Here is a 22,622-nt window from a genome sequence, read left to right as displayed (position 1 = left end):
TAAGCACTCTTCATTTCTCCCCCAAACACCAGACTTCAATTATTACTTGCCTAGTAGACAGTACCACCTGAACGTAACCTAGTATCTCAAATTCAGCAAGTATGTCATCTTATTCACTTTTGTCAAGGGCACTTTCATCTCTCTAGCCACCCAGATTTACAACCTCAGAGTCATTTCCAGTATTTCAGTCACCCATTATCACCCCCATTTCCATTTAGTCTCCAAATCTTGTCAATTCTACCTCATCAATAATCTCTTATGTCCATCACTTCCTATTGCCACCACCCTAGTTCACACCTTTGTGACTCCTCAGTAGAACTTACAATAATGGCATTGTTATCACTAATTTCAATCTCTGTCCTCTCTAACCTGTCCTCTACATTGCTGCCAAATTGATATTACTAAAACTCAGTTCTGACTGTCACTCCACTGCTCAAAAAGCTTCAATGTCTCCCTTTTCCCTCTAATATAAAATAAATACTCATAAAAACTCACTGCTATAGAATAAAAAAATCACCTAATTGAACTCCCAGGAGCCAAGATGGCAGAGTAATCTGAAAATACTCTCACCCCCCCCTTATTGATTTTGAAACACCCAGAGAATATTATTCCTTGGAAAAAATCTGGGAATAGTAGAGCCAGCAGAAGGGGTACCGCTGTCTTCTAGCTTGGGAGGCTAAGGACATCAAAGGGAAGGGTCCCTCCTACTGTGGCAGAAAGACCAGAGCTCAATAGAAAATTTGATCATCAAATACAAGACTCAAGAGATGCATAAAAGGGTTAATGGGGGGGGAGCCCTTGTTAATCAATAAGGACAAACTGTTTACATCCCTATATAGGAGGATGGTACTTGTTAATCTTGAGAATGGTATATTTATTATGACATTTAAAAGGGATATACTACAGACAGAGAGTGTGGGTACAAATTGACAGATGTGATGATAAAAACCTAATTAAGGGGTGCAAAGAGATTGTAATGGGAGAAGAGGAAAGGAGAGGCAGAAAAGGGTAAACTACATCACAGGAAGAGGCACAAAAACATATTAGAGGGAAAGAAGGGAGGGAGATGAGCATTGTTTGAGCTTCACTCTCATTGAATTGGGTTCAAAGTGGGAATAATATATTCTGTTAAGTATAGAAAAATAACTTGCCCTACAGGCAATAGAAGGGGAAAGAGGAAAGAAAAGGGGGAATGGTTAGAAGGGAGGGAAGAAGTAAGGGAAAAGGAAAAGAAAAGGGAGGGGGTTGACAGAAAGGAGGGAAAACTGGAGGAGGTGGTGGTCAAAAGCAAACATCTCTTCAGGACTTGAGGAAGGGAAGGAATAAGGAAGAAATAAAAGCACAAATGGGGGAGGGCATGTAGAATGGAGAGAAAAACACAGATAGTAATCATAACTGTGAATGTGAATGGGACAAACTCTCCCATAAAACAGAGGTGGATAGCAGAATGAATTAAAAACCATAATCCTACAATATGTTGTTTACAAGAAACACGTTTGAAACAGGGGAATATAGAGATTGTAAAGGTGAAAGGCTGGAGTAGAACATATTATGTTTCAGCTGAAGTAAAAAAAAGACAGAGGTAGTAATCCTAATCTCAGACAAAGCAAAAGCATAACTAACTGTAATAAAAAGAGATAAGGAAGGAAACTATATCCTGCTAAAAGGCACCATAAACAATGAAGTAATATCATTACTAAACATATATGAACCAAGTGGTATAGCATCCAAATTCTTAAAGGAGAAGATAAACAAAGTACAGGAAGAAATAGACAGCAAAACTATACAAGTGGGGGACCTCAACCTCCCCCTCTCTGAACTTGATAAATCTAACCTCAAAATAATCAAAAAAGAAGTTAAGGAGGTGAATTGTTGTTATGTTTGTACTTTGTTCTCAAAGAGAACCATGACATCAAGATGATGACATGACTTGCAACTGACTTTGATTTGAGGGAGGGAGGGCTGTGCAAGGTCACCATCCTCACTTTCTTCTCCTGAGCCATCTGGGTCCAGTGGCCTGATATTCATCTGTGAGCAGAACCAGGAGAACGTTATATACAGTAACAGTCACAGTGTGTAAGGACTGATTTTGATAGACTTAGCCCTTCTCAACAATGCGAGGACCTAAAACATTTCCAAAGGACTCATGATGCAAAATGCCATCCACATCCAGAGAAAAAACTATGGAGTCAGAACACAGAATTAAGCAGATTCTTTTCTTTTTTGTTATGTTTCATTGTGTTTTGTTTTGTTTTTCTCACGATTTCTCCCATTCATTATAATTCTGCTATGCAATATAACTGGTATGTATATGTATTTAATCAGAATGTATGTGTAGAGTCCACATAACATTACATGCCATTTTGGGGAGGGAGGGGGAGAAAATTCAAAACTTATGCAAGTGATTGTTGAAAACTGAAAATAAATAAATAAATAAACTTGGAAAAAATGTAGTTCCATGTGAAAGAAAACACAGACAATAAAAACAAGAAAGAAAAGAAAGGTCAAAAAAGTATCTTTGATCTATATTCAGGCTCTACCAGTTCATTCTCTAGAGATGGACAGCACCTTCCATCATAAGTCCTACAGAAGTGTCTTGGATCATTGAGTTGCTGAGAATAACTAAGTTGTTCATAGTAGATCGTCATACAATATTGCTGTTACTGTGTACAGTGTTCTCCTGGTTCTGCTCATTTCATTGAGCTTTAGTTCATGTAGGTCTTTCCATGTTTTTCTGAGAGCATCCTGCTCATCATTTCTTAAAGCACAATATTATTCCTTCACAATCAAACACGACAGATTTTTCAGTCATTCCCCAATTGACAGATACACCTTCACTTTCCAATTCTTTGCCATCAGAAAAATACTGCTATAAATATTTTTTGTACACATAGGTCCTTTTCCTTTTTTTGTTTTTTATCTCTTTGTGATACATAACCAGTAGTGGTATTGCTTGATCAAAAGGTTTTCTAGCCCTTTAAGAATAGTTCCAAAATGCTCTCTAGAATGGTTGAATCAGCATACAACTTCACCAATAGTAGGTTACTGTTTAATTTTCCCACATCCACTCCAATATTAGTCATTTTCTTTTTCTGCCATATTAACCAGTTTGACAGATGTGAGTTAGTAGCTCAGAGTTGTTTTAATTTGCATTTCTCTTATCAAAAGTGATTTAGAGTATTTTATATGACTCTAGAAAGTTTTGATTACTTTGTCAGAAAACTGCCTGTTAATATGCTTTGACTATCAATTGAGGAATGGCTCTTACTTCTATAAATTTTACTCAGTTTACTGTATGTTTGAGAAATGAAGTGTTTATCAGAGAATCTCACTGTAATTTTTTCCCCACAGTAATGATTACCAACTATGTATTTCCCTCCATCCTGTTTTTTCCATTTATTCTTCTCCTCACCTTTTACCTTGTCCGTTCTCAAAAGTGTTTCACATCTGACTTTTATCTCCCATATATTACCCTCCTTCATCAGACCCCCTCATTCTCTTATTTCTTTGTCTTCCTACTTTCCTATATGGTAAGATACATTCCTACACCCAACTGAGTATGTATATTATTCCTTCTTTGAGACAATTCCTATGAGAATAAGGTTTATGTGCTCCCTTCCACACCTCCCTCTTTTTCCCTCCACTATAAAATCTGTTTCAGGCCTATTGTATATCAGATAACTTACACCATTCTTATTTTCCCTTGACCCTTCTCCCAGTGCAGTCTTCTTTCTCATCTTTTAATTTTTTTTTAGATAATCATAACATCACATTAAACTCACACCTCTCCTTTCAGTCTATGTATACTTCTTCTAATTGCCCTAACAATGAGAAATATGCTTGCAATATTTTCTCCTTATCCTAGGAACTCTGGAATTTGGCTATAATATTCTTGGGAGTTTTAATATTGAGATTTTTTTCACTTAGTGATTGGTAGAGACTTTCAATTTCTATTTTACCCTTAGGACCTAAGATATCAGGGCAGTTTCCCTGGATAATTTGCAAAATTGTGATATCTATGGTCTTTCTTTGATCATTGCTTTCAAGTACTCCCATAATACTTATCTCTCCCCAATTTATTTTCTAGTTCAGTTGTTTTGCCAATGAGATAACTTACATTTTTTCTACATTTCATTCTTTTGACTTTGATTTATTGTTTCTTTATATCTCATGGAGTCATTAGTTTCCAGTTTCCCAGTTCTAATTTTTATGGAGTTGTTTTCTTCAGGGAATTTTTTTTTCCTTCCATTTCCATTAGGTTAATTCTAATTTTTGAGGAGCCCTTTTCTTCAGCGATTTTTTGTGCTTCTTTTACCATTGGACCAATACTGTTTTTTGTTTGTTTGTTTTTAGCTTTTATTTAGAATTTTATTTTTCCCCAGTTGCATATAAAACAATATTAAAATTCGTTTTTAAAACATTGAATTCTAAATTGTATACCTTCTTGCTCCTCCTCTTTGAGAATGCAAGCACTTTGATACTCAAAAAAATTTTAAAAATTAAGAAAATATGATTCAGTTTGTATTCAGATACCATAAGTTCTTTCTCTAGATATGTTTGGCATTTTTCATCATAAACCCTTCAGAGTTGTCTTGGATCATTGCAATGCTGAGAACACCCAAATCATTCACAGTTGATCATCTTACAATATTGCTGTTACTTTGTACATGATCCATTCCACTTTGCATCTTTGCAGTCTTTCCAGGTTTTTCTGAGATTATTCTGCTCATCACTTCTTATAGTACAATAGTATTCCTTCATAGCCACATACCACAGTTTCTTCAGCCATTCCCCAATTGATGGGCTTCCACTCAGCTTCTGACTCATTTCCGTTGTTTTGTTTTATGTAATTAATTTATTTTCAGTTTTCAACAATCACTTCCATAAGTTTTCATTTGTCTCCACCTTCCTCCCCAAGATGACATAAATTATTATATGGATTCTGCACACACATTCTTATTAAAAACATTTTCACATTAGTCATGTTGCATAGAAGAATTAAAAGAAATGGGAGAAACCGTGAGAAAAACAAAACAAAGCATAATAAAAGAGAAAATATTCTGCTTCATTCTGTGTTTCCACTCTATAGTTCTTTCTCTGGATGTGGATGGCATTTTGCATCAAGAGTCCTGTGGAAATGTTTCAGGTCCTTGTATTACTGCAAATGACTAAGTCTGTTAGAAACAGTCCTTGCACACTGTGGCTGTCACTGTGTATAGTCTCCTGATTCTGCTCAGCATCAGTTCATATAAGTCTTTCCAGGTTTTTCTGGTCTGCCTGTCCATCATTTCTTATGGCACAATAGTATTCCATTTTATTTATATGCCACAACTGGTTAAGCCATTCCTCAATTAATGGGTATCCCCTCAATTTCTAGTTCTTGGCCACCACAAAAAGAGCTGCTATAAGTATTTCTGTACATGTGGGTCGTTTTTCCATTTTTATGATCTCTTTGGGATACAGCCCTAGAAGTGATATTGCTGGGTCAAAGAGTATGCACATTTTTGTAGCCCCTTGGGCATAGTTCCAAATTGCTCTCAAGAATGGTTGGATCAGCTCACAGCTCCAACAAAAATGAATTAGTGTTTCAACTCTCCCACCTTTTCCAACATTTATCATCTTCATGTTTTGTCGTGTTAGCCAATCTGATAGGTGTGATGTGATGCCTCAGAGTTGTTTTGATTTGCATCTCTCTAATCAATAATGCTTTAGAGCATTTTTTCATATAATCATAGATATCTTTAATTTCTTCCTGTGAAAACTGCTTGTTCATATGCTTTGATCATTTATCAATTGGGGAATGACTTGGATTCTTGTAAATTTGACTCATTTCTCTATATATTTTAGAAATGAGGCCTTTATCACAGACACTAGCTGTAAAAATTATTTCCCAGTTTTCTGATTCCCTCCTAATCTTGGTTGCATTGACTTTGTGCAAACCCTTTTCAATTTATTGTAATCAAAGTTATTCATTTTGCATTTCCTAATATATTCTCTATCTCTTGTTTGGTCATAAACTTCTCCATTCTCCATAAATTTGACAGATAAATTATTCCTTGTTCCCCTAATTTATTTATATTAGCAGCCTTTATACCTAGATAATGTATCCATTTGGGTTTTATTCTGGTGCATGGTGTCAAGCAGTGTCTATGCCCAGTTCCTACCACATTATTTTCCAGTTTTCCTAGCAGTTTTTGTCAAACAGTGAGTTTTATCCAAGAAGCTGGGGCCCTTGGGTTTATCAAACGGTAGACTGCTACAATTCTTGACTACTGTGTCTTGAGTACTTAACATATTTCTCTGATTTACCCCTCTATTTCTTATCCAGTGCCAAGTGGTTTTCAGGATTGCTGCTTTATAACACAATTTAAGATCTGGTATGACTTGGCCACCTTCCCTATCATTTCTTTTCATTAATTCCCCTGATATTCTGAACCTTTTGTTCTTCCAGATGAATTCTGATATTATTTTTAGCTTTAGAAAATAATTTTTGTTAGTTTGATTGGTGTACTGAATAAGTAAATTAATTTAGGTGGAATTATCATTTTTATTATATTAACTCAGCCTACCCATGGGCAACTGATGTTTTTCCAGTTATTTAGATCTGACTTTATTTGTGTGAAAAGTATTTTATAATTGTGTTCATATAGTCCATGGGTTTGTTTGGGCACTATTTTATAGAGTCTAATGTAACTTTAAATGGGATTTTTTTTTTTTATATCTTGGTGTTGGCCTTTGTTAGCAATATATAGGAATGCAGATGATTTATGTGGGTTTATTTTGTATGCTGCAACTTTGCCAAAGTTGTTTATTATTTCAAGTAGGCTTTTTTTTTTTTTTTACTGATTCTCTAGGATTCTCTAAGGATATCATCATATCATCTTTAAAGAGATCATTATATTGTCTTCAAGGAGCGATAACTTAGTTTTTTTTCCTATACTAATTCCTTCAATTTCTTTTTCTTCTCTTATTGTTGAAGCTAACACATCTATAGTACTATATTGAATAAGAGTGGTGATTATGGACATCCTTGTTTTACCCCCGTTCTTATTGTAAATGAATCTGGCTTATTTCTATTACCTATAATGCTTGCTGATGGTTTAAGGTAGATACTACTTATTATTTTAAGGAAGACTCCATTTCTTAATATGCTTTCCAGTGTTTTTGGTAGGAATGGGTGTTACATTTTGTCAAACCTTTTCCTACATCTATTGAGATGTTTATATGGTTTCTGTTAGTTTTCTTGTTGTTATGGTCAATAATGTTGAGAGTTTTCTCAATATCGAACCAGCCCTGCATTCTTGGTATAAATTCTACTTGACCATAAAGTGTTATTCTCATGATAAGTTGCTGAAATTTTTTGACTAAAATCTTATTTAAAATTTTTACATTTATATTCATCAGGGAAATTGGTCTATAATTTTCTTTCTCTGTTTTATCTCTTCCTAGTTCAGGTATTAGAACCATATTTGTATCATAAAAAGAATTTTGTAAAACTCCTTCTTTACCAGTTTTCCCAAATAGTCTATATAATATTGGAATTAACTGTTCTTGAGATGTTTGATAGAGTTTGCTTGTCAATCCAACTGGCTCTGGAGATTTTTTCCTAGGGAGTTCATTGATGAGTTATTCAATTTCTTTTTCTGAGATGGGGTTATTTAGTTATTTTACTTCCTTTTCTGTTAATCTGGAATATAGATCTATAGATGTGTAGATGTAGATGTAGATCTATAGATATAGATTTAAATATATAGATATATTTAAATATTCTTCCTTTTCACCTAGATTGTCAAACTTGGGGGCTTCCAACTGGGCAAACTAATTCCTAAGTAATGTTTTAATTTTCTCTTCATTGGGGGTGAGTTCTTGCTTTTCATTTTTGATATTGGTAATTTGGTTTTCCTCTTTCCATTTTTTAATCAAATTGAGCACAAGTTTATCAGTTTTATTGGTTTTTTTTTTCCATAAAACCAGCTATTGGTTTTATTTATTCATTCAATAGTGTTTGTAATTTTAATTTTATTAATCTCTCCTTTGATTGTCATTATTTCTAATTTTGAATTTACTTGGGATTTTTCAATTTGCTCTTTTTCTAGCTTTTATTTTTCAGTTGTATGCCCAATTTATTAATCTTCTCTTTCTCTATTTTATTCATGTAAGCATTCTAGATATAAAACTTCCCCTAAGAGCTGCTTTTGCTACACCGCATGAGTTTTGGAAGGTTGTCTCATTGTTCTCATTCTCTTGAATGAAGTTATTGATTGTTTGTATGATTTGTTGTTTGACCCACTTATTCTTTAGGATTAGATTTAGTTTCTGATTAATTTTTGGTCTATCTTTCCATAGCCCTTCATTACATATAATTCTTATTGCATCATGATCTGAAAAGGATGAATTGACTATTTCTGCCTTTCTGCACTGTATTGTGAGGTTTTTATGCCCTAGTACATGGTCCAATTTTGTGTATGTGCCATGTATTGCTGAGAAAAAGATATATTCTTTCTATCCCTATTCAGTTTTCTCCAGAAGTCTATCATATCTGCCTTATCCAGAATTCTATTCATCTCTTTCACTTCTTTCTTGTTTATTTTGAGGTTACATTTATCAATTTCAGAGAGAGGGAAGTTGAAGTCCCCCAGTAGTACAGTTTTACTGTCTATTTCTTCCTGTAACTCTCTTAACTTCTCCTCTAAGAATTTGTATGCTATAGCACTTGGTGCATATATGTTTAGAAATGGTAGTATTTCATTGTCTATGGTGTGTTTTAGCAGGATATAATTTCCTTCCTTTTATCTTTTGATTAGATCTGTTTTTGCTTTTGCTTTGTCTGAGTTTAGGATCATTACTCCTGATTTATTTTTAGGATCATTACCCCTGTTTCAACTGTGTTTCTTGTAAACAACATATTGTAGAATTATAGTTTCCAATCCATTCTGCTATCATTCTCCATTTTATGGAGAATTCATCCCATTCACATTCACAGTTATGATTATTATCTGTGTCTCCATTCTAATTTTTAAGGAATTATTTTCTCCACTGAGATTTTGGACCTCCTTTTCCATTTGGCCAATTCTTCATTTTAAAGCATTTTTCTCTTCATTGGTATTTGGACCTCCTTTAACATTTGACCTAATCCATTTTGTAAGGTGTTATTTTATTTCAGTATTTTTTGTGTCTCCTTTACCAAGCCATTGACTCTTTTTTCATTACTTTCATGCATTGTTCTCATTTCTCTTCCCAATGTTTCCTCTGCCTCTCTTGTTTAATTTTCAAAAATCCTTTTTGAGCTCCTCCATGGCCAGAGACCAATTCAAATATTTTTCTTGATGGCTATGGATGTAGGTGCTTTGACTTTGTTGTCTTCTGAGTGGTTGTTTTGGTCTTCCTTGTCACCATGGTGATTTTCAATTTTCAGAAATGTTTTTTGTTGTTTGCTCATTTTCCCAGCCTATTACCCAACTTTTAACCATTAGTTAAAATAGTGCTCTGCTTCCAGGCGGGAGGTTGCACTGTCACATGTTTCAGTGGCTTTGTGCAGCTGTTTTCATAAATACTTCTAGGGAACTGTAAGTTTTCAGTTCTTTCAAAGTAGTATAATCTAAGGAGAGCTGTTTACTACTCTCCTGGTCTGCGCTCTTTTCTGTGAACAAACACAACCATTATTTTGTGCCCTGGAACTGTGAAGAGACCCCCTTCCCTTCACTGCTACTGCAAACTCTGCTATGCTAACGCTCCTCCTCACCCTCTAGGACCAAGAACCAGATTTGACTATGAGCAAAGCAACAGAGTCAGGCTGCAGTACCAGCAGAAAGATCCCTGTAATCTCCTTCTGATAAGCTGCTCCAGCCCCTTACCCTCTGTGGGTTGAGAGCTCCAGGAGCAGCCACAGCCATTACTTCTGTTGCTACCATTGCCACTACTAATTCAGTCACTCCCTAGGCCTACTCCCAGTTTTCTGGGGCCATGACTGTGCTGGTGCACCCTGCTGGACTGTACTCCTCTCTCACCTAGGTATAGCAAACCCTTCCTGCTGAACTTCCAAGCTGTCTTTGGTGTCTGTGGACTGAAAAGTATAGAAACAGCCACTTCTGCCAGTAATTCAGTAGCCCCAAGGCCTGCTCCAGATTTGCTGAGCAGGGTCTGGGCTCATGCAGTCTACTCTGGACTGTGCTCCTTACTCACTGAATAAGAAATTAGATTTTCTTATTAAAATTGTAATATCATTCAAATTTAATAGGCCTGAGCTATTGAACGTTTAGTCTCAGGACCTGACCATTCTTTAAACCTTGTACGTTCTTGGCAATAAAAACAGGAACTCGCCACTCCTGAAACTGCTTATGTTCAAGGGAAGGTGGCCCCTTCCTTGAGCATAAGCACTTGACAGTGATAAAATGTGCTGAGCTTCAAGGTTTTTGAACATGTCAGCAATTAAAAAGCCAGAATTAGACCCAGACATACAAGCTGCATATGCTAGGGAAGTGGGCTAAAACTCTGTATGTAACTGCCCTGGCTGAGAGCCTTCTTTTTTCGCGAACCCTATAAAAAGCTCGGACCACCAAGTCCCGATGAGCCTCACCCGTGGGAGGACGCTTCGCGCGGGACCATCTTTACACAATTTGTTCCGGCTGCAATGGGGCTCCCAGCCGATGAGCCTCACCCGTGGCAGGACGCTTCGCGCGGGACCATCTTTACACAATTCAAGTTGTTCTGGCTGCGACGGGGCTCCCAGCCGATTGAGTTATTGGAGGTTCCCTTGAATTGGTGATGTATTCTCTTCCTCTATCTATCTATTGTAATTATAGCCCTTGTATTAATAATCATTATATTTGCCCTCTGCTTCTTCTGCTATCCTAAACTGTCTGTACCGTGCCTTGTGTAATTAAAGCTTTTTACTTTCGTTTTGATTGAGTCCGAGAGCGTCATTTACAGGAGCGAATCCGAACTTTCTTAATACACTCACCCTGGTACAAGAGATCTTTCCTACCAACCTTCCAGGTTGTCTTGCGCCAGAAATTTCTTTCACTTGTGGGTTATGCTTCTCTAAACTTTGTTTAGAATCATTCTTAAAGATATTTGGAAGTGTTTGGGGGAAAGCTCAGGTCAGTGTTTATTCTGCCATCTTGGCTCCACCTCTCTCAATTCTGTTTTTTAAGGTTTCATTTTCTTCCGTAGTTTTGTGCTTCTTTTTCCAAACTGTTAATTCTCTTTTCAAAAATTTCTTGCATCACTCTCTCTCCCAAATTTTTCCTGTGCCACTACTCATCTTTTTCTTTAACTTTTCCAGGAATTCTTTTTGTACTTGGGTCCAATTAGCATTTTTCTTTGAGGCTTTGCTTGTAATTTTCTGCCTCAGGAAAGTAATGTTATGGATTAGAGAAGATACTTAGAAATAGGGAAGTGTTGAAGATGCTCTTATAGTGAATCAGGTGAGAGAGGATAAGGACTTGAACTAGGATAGAGGTTGTGTGTTTAGTGATAAATGGAAAGCATAGTTGATGTTATGGAAGGTGAATTGACAAATTATTCAGTGATGGGATATTGGGTGGGGGTAAAGAGGTGGTGAGAAAGAAGAGTCAAGGACCATTCCAAAATATCAAATATGGATAACAAAATTTATGGTGTCACCTTCAACAGAAAAAAAAAATGAACTTTTGAAAGAGGTGAAGGTTGAGCAGGGAAGATAATGAAATCTATTTGGAATAAATGAGTTTGATATGCCTCTAAGATACTCAGAAAGCAAATACACTGACTAGTGCAGGGAAGTTGAGATTTTAACGTGCAGATATGAGAACTAGTCATGGTATTTGTCTAAAAAGTCAGCTTTGTGTGTTGATTGCAGCCCCTTTAACAATGTCAACATTAGCAATCCTTAGGTATTCTTGAGTTTGATGCCACTGCAATTTTCAGCTATTACTCCTGTCCAGTGGGCCTTTTGTCAACTACAAATATGATGATTCATTAATTACTATCAAACCCCAGGGTATCTCCTCCTTCTCAGCTGTACTAATTGCTTTTATGCTTGCTTGACAAACTTAGCAGTTAGAGAAGGAAAGCTTTGTGTGGGGGAAAATGCAATAATTCAAAACTAGAAATTGAGAGCAAAATAAAACATTGTGGCAAGTATCCAATTGTGATTATGAGGCTTTTTTAAGAGAAGTGACTGGCATTCAAAGTCCTCCATCAATTTTCTTATGATTCAGTTCATATTTTGGTCATCCTTATTCTAGTCTGAAATGGGCAACTTTTCTATAATCCATTGAAGAACACTGAAATTTTTTCATGCTTCCACAGATTCCTATGGTAACTCATTGATATTTATTAAACATTGAAATTATATAGAACTCTAAAATAAATCATAAAAATATAGCTTTTGATATTTCAAAGATCTCAATGATGTGGGTATATCCAGGGTAGGCAACAATGATCAATACCTTCTAATCCTGTTTTCTGATCCACCTTCTCCCATAAATCTTTACAAAAGCATATATATATATATATATATATATATATATCCAATATATATATATATCCAATGGTTTGAAAGTCTTTTTCTAGGTCTTCATTATTTTGTGGCTACTAATGCATTATGCCAATTGTCCATTGATCACTAATATGTTCACTTGAATACAGTGCACTAGTATTCATTTAGTTCAGGAATTTGTGATATCCCTCTCAAATATCTCAAATCCCAGACAAGCTCCCAGGACACAGTCCATGCTTTGCTCAAATATGGGTCCCTGAAAACTACACCCAAGTTCTAGGTATACTTAGTGTGAGTATCTAACAAAACTATAGCTCTTAACACACCTGCTCCACCTCTCCACTGGCAACCTTCCCCACCTTGAGCTAACTGTCCTGAAGTCTGATCTCCTGGTTAGCAAGTCCCTGAGCAAGAGCATGATTATATTAAGGTCCCCAGCAAATCATTCACATCAAGTTCAACTCACTCCACAGTGTTTCAGTACTTTCTCCTCAACCTTGCCCCTGGAGGTTACTTCTTCTTCCCCATACTACCTTGGTTTCTAGCTCCCCTTTATGTTATGTATTCCTCTATTGGAATGCAAGCTCCTTGAGAATAGCAACGATATTGTTTTATTGTATTTGTATCCCTAGTACTTATTAAGATGCCTGGTACATAGTATCTAAAACATATTCTACCTATCTATATATCTGTCTGATTGTCTATCTATCTATCTGTCTCTCTATTTCTCTCTCTCTTTCTCTCTCTCTCTCTGTCTGTCTCTCTCTCTCTGTCATTTACCAGATTGAACTGAAAGACATATCAGTCCAAAGGACTGAATTAAAACATAATAATAATTCAATTGAATTAAACAAAAATTTAAGCTGCTACTATGAACAAGATTCTTTGGCAGATGCTGGAGATACATTAAAAAAATACCTCATCCCCCTCAAGGAATTTCTCTTCTACTTTGGGAAGGGATACAAAATATATTGAACTGAACAAAACTAAAATAGTAATTTCAAAGGAATACAAATAAATTTCAGGAGGAAAAATGATATTAATTGAGGGAATCTGGGACAACTTTGTGTGGGAGGTAAGAGAGGAGCTGTACTTTGTAAGAAGTCAGAGAGTCTTTGATGCAGCTATGAGAAAGAATTGCGTTCCAGACATGGAGTTACCCTTATGCAAAGGCATGGAGGTCAAAGGTAGAATACTGTATATGGAATGCTATGTAAGGAAGACTTATAAAAACAATTTGACTGTTACTGACAGTGTTGAAAGGAGGGTAACATGAAGTGAAAAAGACATTATGGGAAGTTTAAATTTCAGGGGGAGGATTTTATATTTCATTGTAGAAGACTGCTTTGTAGAAGAAAGTCATTGAATATTTTTGAGAAGGGATATGGCATAATGGAACATGTGTTTTAGGAATATCAGTTAGGCAACTATGTGGAGAGACAGGTTGGAGAAGGGAAAGATTTGAGGGAAGGGTTAGAAGGGTACTGCCATAGCCCAAGCAGAAAGTGATGTGGGCCTGAATCCACATTGAAAATGCATGTAGAGAGAAGAGAAGGGGACAAAGATGAGAGATTATGTGGCCATAGAATTGGCAAGACCTTGCAGGTGGTTGGATATAGCAGTTAAAGTTAAGGGAAGCATAAAGAAGAATTCTAGGGTTATGAACCTACAAAAAAAGTAAAATTTCCTTACACACTGAGACTGTATTTTCCAACAGTTTCTAACATCACCATCAGAAGAAGAACACATTCAGCCAGGGAATGTTTGTGAAGGAGAGAAAAGACAGAATTTTTAAAACTCAAACACTTATAGCTTTGCCTTAACTACAGCATCTTTCTTTATATAAAGCTAGCACTTGTTGATTCCCTCTAGAACTGTTGCTGCTTCTTGCTAGTTTTCTGCTGAACTTTCTTCCTTGTGGTCCTACTATATGCTGGTTCTGTTCTGAGTCGTAGCTATAATGTAACTCTTTTCCCCAAAGGGAAGCTGGTTGGAGCTCTTTTGTGTCCCAGGCTATTTCAATTCTTCTGTTGTTGGGGTTTTTTATTTTTATGTTTTTGTTTTGCTTTGCTTTACTTTACTTTATTTTTGTGAGTCAAATGCACAGTAGAACCCAGGAAATCAACAGGATCACTCTTTTAATCTTAGCTTCAGCCTCATTAACCGTATCCCCAGACTGGCATGTCTACTACTTACATTAAGGGCAGAAAGTGCTTATCATGCATGTTCCCTGACAACTGATATCAGAGATTAACCTTGAGCTTTACTCTAGTCAAATTGTGCTGGCAATCCTTGTCATTCACTCCTACACCTGCACCCAATTTACCGTTCTCCCTATATGTAGTTATGGTGTCTGTCGCATAGAAATGAAATGTAAAGCTTAGAAAGAAAAAAAGAGAGACTTGGGAGATTGGAGTGATCAATAGTTTAATATTATTAAAGATGTTTGTCTAATGTTGTAAATCATATTGTAGCTGCAAAATAATCCGACATTTACAAAACAAATGACCTAGAAAAAACCAGTTAACCAGCTACATAAGATTCATGTAGGTGGTTTGATAAATCCTATTATGATTTAAATGACTGCAAATTGAACTTGCTATACAGGATTGGACATACTGGGTAGGAGCTGTTTCTTATTATTTGTATACTATATTGTTTTTGTCTTGGCTATAAACATTATACTAAACATTTTTTCTAGTCTCATTAAAATAGAAGACTACATAACTCCTAAAAATTAATATTAGTGATATGGTAAGAAAGTTGCTGAATCAACATATCAATAGAGTGTGATTATTAACAGATTGCTGGAAAAAACATAAAAGAACGCGCAAGTCATTTCTATTTCTCTACATTAGATACTGAAGTGTTAAGTCTAAATGTGATGGTGATTCCACTGTCATCAATGATGTGTGTGTTTGTCCTTCATTGCCGAAGAAGACCATGCCATCAGAGAAATGATGATATGACTTGCACTTGACTTTGTTTTGAGTGAGGGAGGGCTGTGCAGGTCACCAGCCTCACTTCTCCTCCAGAGTCATCTGAATCCAGTGACTAGATATTCGTCAGGATGACTGGAGATGACCCAGGATGCTGCAGTTGGGGTTAAGTGACTTGCCCAAGGTCATGCAGCTAGTGAGTGCCAAGTGTCTGAGGTAAGATTTGAACTCAGGTCCTCCTGACTCCCACACTGGTGCCCTATCCACTGTACCACCTAGTTGCCCCTGTCATCAATGATACATAAGTAATGAAAAATATGCTTCATTTTTTGGTTCATGTGCTTGTTTCATTTTTACCTAAAAGTGTTCTTTGGAAGATATAACTCAGATCTCATATAAATATTTTGCAAGGTTTCTTTTCCTCTTCTCTTATTTTATTTTATTTGTAAGTTTTACTGCTCATAATAATTTGTCATTCTCTTCCACAATATTCTACAAATGAAGTTGTACTCAAAACCAGTATTTCACTTGGCCATTATGTTTTGTTTGACAAGAAGAACAAATTTAAGGCACTGCGTGGACACTTTTGGACTCTTGGTTCTGTGTGTGTGTGTGTGTGTGTGTGTGTGTGTGTGTGTGTGTGTATGAGTATGTATATGAATAGATACATTGGATTTGGAAATGATTCTCCTGTCAGTAATTAATAATTTCCTATTTATTGAAATCTAGTCAATTCCAGCTTTTTATTCAGAGTTCTTAATTTCAATGCTTCCAGTTCTCTTCTTGAAAAAAAGGTATTGCAACTCATATAAATGTATGCAAAGTGAGGTAAACAAGACCAGGAAAACAATTTGTACAAGGTCTACAAAACATGCCAATGGAAAGAACAAAAAAAAATAAATGAACTGATTACATAATCATAATGTTCAAAGAAAATATTAAAAAAATGAACTTCATTGTTTGAAGAGATGGGGAATTGGGGGGGGGGAGGGCAACATCATTGCATGTACTAACAGACATGGTTCCTGCATAGGTTAATTTTATTGAACTGCGTTTTGTTCTCTTATTTCACTTTTTTTGTTAAAAGGAATGGTTTTATTCCTAGGGAGTGAGAGGTGATATATTTAGAAATGAAGGTGATATAAAAATAAAACATATCAATACATTTTATTCATGCTATAAAACTAATAGGGTTCTGAGTAACCAGCGTAATATTTGCCTCTTTTATTTCTTAGTCCTTAACCATAATTTCCAATATCTGTTTCACTATTTTCTGCTATTTCCACCTATGAACTCAAGTAATTGTGTATCAAGTTGCTTATTGATTTGTTTGGAATGATGCTACTAAATTCTGCATAGAATATCTCTTCTTCACATTCTACAACAGACATTACCATATAATCTTCATTTATCCTCAGAGTTGTGTTTTTGTCTAGGGTCATCATGAGCACTACTAAGAAAGATGACCAAGCATCACATGAAACTGTGATTCTCCTTGCCTTTGGTTATGTGATGAAACCAATTTCACCAATCCCTTCGTTCCCATGCAGAGGAAATCCTGTGAGCCATATTCCATCCAAGAACAACTTATTTATGTCTTCCAATTTCACTGATGCTTAGAAGGTCAATATTGGTGCAATACTCTTCCTCCAGTAATATTTCAAGTCAGTGTCACTGGATAGAGATTTCATGTTTAGAGATCTTGGAGCTTAACTGGCTTTACTCAGACAAAGCCCTACCTCTTCTATCTATGTGCCTTTGTATTGGTTGTTTCCCATGCTTAGAATGTAGACCCTTTTGAAGGCTATTTTCAAGCTCCACCTTCTACATGAAGTTTTTCCTGATTTCCCCAGCTGCTAATGCTTTCTCTCCCAAAATTATCCTTTACTTATTTATATATATCATATACATGTGTGTGTATATACATATACATGGATATGGTCTTCCCCAATAAAACATAAATTCCGTGAAGGCAGGGATTATTTTATTTTTTGTTTGTTGGGGGTGGTGAGGGATTGCCAAGTATCATTCCTGGCACTTGGCCAGTTTTTTAAAACCCTTATTGATTGATGGAATTTATAGATAATATTTAAAGGTGACCTAAAAAATAATATAATTTTGGCATGTTCTATTCTTTTTTTCTCCTACCCTACCATGATTACCATGGAAGCCATGCAGGACTAAGGGACTTGTTTTTTTTTGTTTGTTCCATAGGTTGTAGTTGCACAAGAGTTCACTTTCTGGCTAAACTACTAGATATGTAACTTGTCTGTACCTAGCTAGGGTCTTCGCAGGGTAGGCACACTATCACCAGAGTTGTACTAAAAGCTTTTCTAGCTTGGTCAAAGCTTCCATACTTCAAATTCTGCTATCCTTATTCACACAGGGTTACTTCCATGGCATGGCCTCTATGGAAAAATTAGTCGTTAGATTAGGACGTCTATGGAGTAAGGTAAAGATCATATTTTTAAATGAATCTTCTGACTCCAGTTCCAATACCCTTTCCATCCCTTCCCATATCGAGACCTATCCATAGGATTACTATAAGAGGGTCCAATGGAATCCCATGACTTCTAGCATAAAATATAAACTCCCCTGTTTGGCATTTAAAGTCTTTTGCAGCCTATCTCCAACCTACTTTCTAGCCTTATTGCACATTACTTCCCTTCACATAACTATATAGATGAGTCAAATTAGCCTTCTTACTATTCCTCATATACTCTATCTCCTATCTCTGTGCATTTGCATAGGTTATTCCCATCCACCCTCTTACTATGCTTGGAATTCTTTCATTCCTCTCCTCCTCCTCTAAAATCCCTGGTTTCTTTAAAGTTTCAGTTAAAGCACCACCATCTGGCTGAATGTTTTCTTAATACTCCTAATTATTAGCATTATGCCCCACCAAAACAAATCACTACATATTTATTTTGTATGAATATGTAATATATGAATATTCATACATATATTAACATATTTCATTTCTATGTATGTTTGTGTGTGTGTGTGTGTATGCACACACAATGTATGTTGTCTTCCCCAATGGAATGCAAACTCCTTCAGGGAACTGACTATTTTACTTTCATTTTTTATAGCATCAATATGTAGAATAGTGCCCAGCATATTGTAAGCATTTAGTAAATATTTGTTGATTTGAAGTTATTTGTTTTGAGTAACAGAATCACAGAATTAGAAAGAATCTCTGGATTTATTAACTCTAACCCACCAAGAACCCTGTCAATATCAATGGTCATCTAGCCCCACTTGATACCTTTCCAAAGCATTGACTTCTGCCTGGATCTCTGTTATATTTATATAGGCAGCATGGCCATAGCTAGCTACTCTTTCATTTTGTAATCTTTTGAGTTATGATGACACTTAGCACCCATTTGGGAGGCAACATTTACATCCATTTCTTTCCCCAATGAAATGGGGCAAGCTTTCCAATGGATTGTTACCATTTAGTAATTACAAATAAAAATGTCAATGCTGTCAAGGAACATAACACACTTCATGGATCAAGACACAAGCTGTTAAAATCAAACTGTTGTGGGAAAGTGACTGCTGTGCATATGCGTTGATTAAATTCCTGGACATTAATCATTTTTTAATAAAAATTGAAGTTTTGAAAGATAGAACAGAGCTTTGAGAGACAAAAGAATGAAAAGTCCATTGTGAAAAGCACCAGAGGCAAGGCTGCCTATGAATTCCCATAGCTGATTGAGGTTTTGTTTGAGTTTGGTTGTTGGAAGAAGAAATTAAAGTACAAGAACCTGTGACTGGTGACCTCTAATTACACACTGTGCTAGTGATGAAGTGAATTTCCATGCTATTTTCACTTTACGCTCCATTCTTATCCTCACATAGCTTATGACTCCAGAAAGAATCCCTTCTCATTTGCACATACTCACCAAATTTTAGATGGGGTGACGAATACATCAGGACGATATTATTTCTGGGAAGACCGCTGTTTTATTGAATATTTGGGCCTTCACTTTTTATTAGAAAAAAGAGATTCTCTTGATGAAATATCCTTCTTGAACCAGCTAATTCTCAATGAGGAAAAGGTATTGTTATGGATATAATTATTTAGTGTATATTCAGTCTTCAAGAAGAGGGACCTCATGCTATGCCCTGCCAAAATATCAGCTGGTTGTGCCAACTTCCAACTCTTCACTTGATTTTTCTCAAAGGGCCAAGGGGGAAAGACAAGGGAGGTGTGTAGACAAAGTAGCTTAAATGCAAGCACTTTAGCAAAGAATGAAAAAAAGGAAAGTTTAAAAATAGAAACAAAATTGGAACCCCTCAGTGGGTTAGTTGGTGAGATTGGTATATGAAAGTAATGGAACATTATTGTGCTATAATAAATTACAAGTATGGGGAATTTAGAGAAATACACGAGGACTCATAAGAAATGAGGCAAAGAAAGTAGAATCAGAGGAAAATACACAATTACAACTGTATGATGAACAAAAACTCCAAAAACCAGCTGAACATAGCTGAAAGAAATAACTGAGCTTGACCCCAGAGAGCAGATGATGATCGATCATTTTTCCTCCTGGTAGAGAAGGAAGGAACAGAATGTTGGCTATTCTGTCAGATGTGAATAGTATCTTTTGCTTTTAACTATCTCTCTTTATTTCAAGGGAGGTCTCAACAGAAATGAGAGTAAGCTGGCATAAAAAATAGACATTAATAAATTTAAAATCTAAAAGAATTAAGGCAGAGAAAATAGAATTGAATGACCCTGTGAGCCACTGAGGGAAAGACATGGGTGCTTCTCTTTAAACTAAATCCCCAAGATCAGTCATGAATATTTATTACTTTTAAATGTGCTTTTGTTTGGTAGGGAGGGAGAGAGAGGAAATGGAGCTATTTCTGGGATTTCATCATCAATGTAGAGAATATCAGGTGTGGAAATTCCCTCCACCAATACCAATCAGTGATTCACTTGTTATTCATAATAAGGCAACTAGATAACACAATGGATAGAGTGCTAGGCCTGGAGTCAGGAAAACTAGAGTTCAAATCTAGCCTTTACCAATTAGAAAGTAGGAGTAGGCTCAAGAAAACTACTTATTAAACATTCCTTGTGAGCCTTTACACCTTGGAAATCAGTAAATGCTTTAAATCACGGCTGGATTTATTGTGAATTGTTTAAACAAAAATGCAATGAGAAAAATAATGATAATGCAGATTAAACTTAAAAGTATCCTATATATATTTTCCCCTATTAAACATTTACCAAAACAACCATGGATGACACCCAGACAAGTATGTGAAGATAGCTATTATATCCTTCCTAATTATTTATCTATTAACCAGGTTAAACATCCCCAGATCCTTTAACTTACCTTTGTTTGGTCCCCTGCTCTCTCATCATTGTGGTAATCCTCCTCCGAATATGCTCAACGTAAATCTGGATATTAGGATATCAATGTGGATGTGTCAACATTAGTTCTAAAAGATGATACCAAGAACTGAATATCATACTTCAAAAATAGTTTCCCCTGAGAAAGATTGTTCTGGTCTTGCTATACAGTTGCCCATAGGGTCAGCACCATGTGGTGCTATAAGTTCAACCTAAGTGTGCATTACCATTTTTGGCTGCCATATTAACGTATTAACCATATTAACCTATTAACCTACATTGAGTTTAAAGCCCACTAAAACTCCATTTTTTCACATAAAATTCGTTTACCTGTGAAGTTGACTTTTTGACTCACAATTTATGATGTTATGTTTATCCTTATTACCACTATCCTTATTAAAGCTAATCATATTAAATACAGCCCATTACTCTTCCCAGGACCTTTTTGTATCTTGACTGTTGTACAAATGATAACTACCACTCCCAGATTTGTTTTCTCTGAACCTTTAATAAGTGTGGCAACTCTGCCTGCTCCATGTCATTAACATAAATGTTGAACAAACCAAAGTTAGGGGAAGGTCCCTGGGCCAGTCCAACAGCAACTTTCCTATTGTTATGTAATTAATCAGTTCATTTTTTGGATAAGATCATGCATCTAGTTCTCTAGCTACTTACCTTGTCTAACATCTAGAGCACATCTCTGCATCTACAAAGGTAGCATGAGAAATTTTGTCAAATACTTTGCTTCATTTTAAGTATAAAACTTATACATCATTCCACTATTCTACCTATCTACTAATCAAGGACATTTTCCTCAAAACAACAACAACAAACCCAAAATAAATGAAATTAGTTTAGCTTTACTTCTTGTTGAAGCCATGCTGGGTCCTACTGATCAATATCATCTCACAAAATACCCCATTTGCTAATATATTACATAATTTTATAAAAAAACAAAACATGTGCTTTTAGTTTGTGTACTACACACACACACACACACACACACACACATACACACACACATATAATATATATATAAGTTTTTACCTTTGATCTTTTTTGAGGTGAGAGGAAAGGAAGGGTGAAAATTGGGATAAAAATTGGAATAACCTGGACCCTACAGTGGCTCAGTGACAACTTTCATACTCTCCACAATTTTATAAGCTCATTGATAGAAGCACACCAATCACATCTGTCAGATCTAAAAGTACTTTACTATTTAATAAATCTGGGTTTGGTGACTCAAATTTACTAGGGAACTTGTGTATTATGCATAACAAGGTTAGAACCTAAAAATCAATGACAAACAGTACCTAATTTCCCTCAATTATTCCAACCCAACAGGCTCAGAAAACCTAAATCTGAAGATATGAAAAGAATTGGAAAGTGTTATGTCTGAGCCTCTGCCAGGGATCTAAGAGAAGAATAGTGAACAAGAGAAAGATCCTAGAGCTGGATGCCATTTGGAGCCCCCCAGAAAGCTACATTTTGGGGCTTGTCTAGAATGTCTATTTCTGCATGCCCTACCATTACAGGGAGGATACTGAAGATAGGTAGATAGATAGATAGATAGATAGATAGATAGATAGATAGATAGATAGATAGATAGATAGGTAGATGATAGATAGATAGATAGATAGATAGATAGATAGATTTATAGAAAATAGACAGTTGTATAGATTTATGTTTTTCCTTTTCTAAACTGTGATTTGACAGTAGAGCTTTCCAATGTAATATTTGTCGTCCAGATCAGGTATTCTACCATAGCTATTAAGTGATTGTGTGTTTGAGTATTCACTTGCAACATTGTTATGATTATAATTTAAGCTGAAAT

At 35.8% G+C, this 22,622-nt stretch overlaps 1 long non-coding RNA gene across 1 annotated transcript in view; it reads right to left on the bottom strand.

Moving 5' to 3' along the window:
* LOC140510345 (uncharacterized) overlaps window positions 1-21,679 on the bottom strand; it is a 48,826-nt gene extending 27,147 nt beyond the window's left edge. The window contains exons 1-2 of the long non-coding RNA XR_011969206.1: window positions 21,464-21,679; window positions 20,772-20,836 (exon numbers count right to left, since the gene is read on the bottom strand). This is a non-coding gene — a long non-coding RNA (uncharacterized lncRNA). The remainder of the gene's footprint in view (window positions 1-20,771; window positions 20,837-21,463) is intronic.
* Window positions 21,680-22,622: the final 943 nt, after the last annotated feature.

The sequence above is a fragment of the Notamacropus eugenii genome, chromosome 1 (genome assembly GCF_028372415.1).
Source record: "Notamacropus eugenii isolate mMacEug1 chromosome 1, mMacEug1.pri_v2, whole genome shotgun sequence".
In the NCBI taxonomy this organism is placed as follows: Eukaryota; Metazoa; Chordata; class Mammalia; order Diprotodontia; family Macropodidae; genus Notamacropus; species Notamacropus eugenii.
Note: the sequence above shows the minus strand (reverse complement) of the source record. Positions and strands in the feature narration are given on the sequence as shown.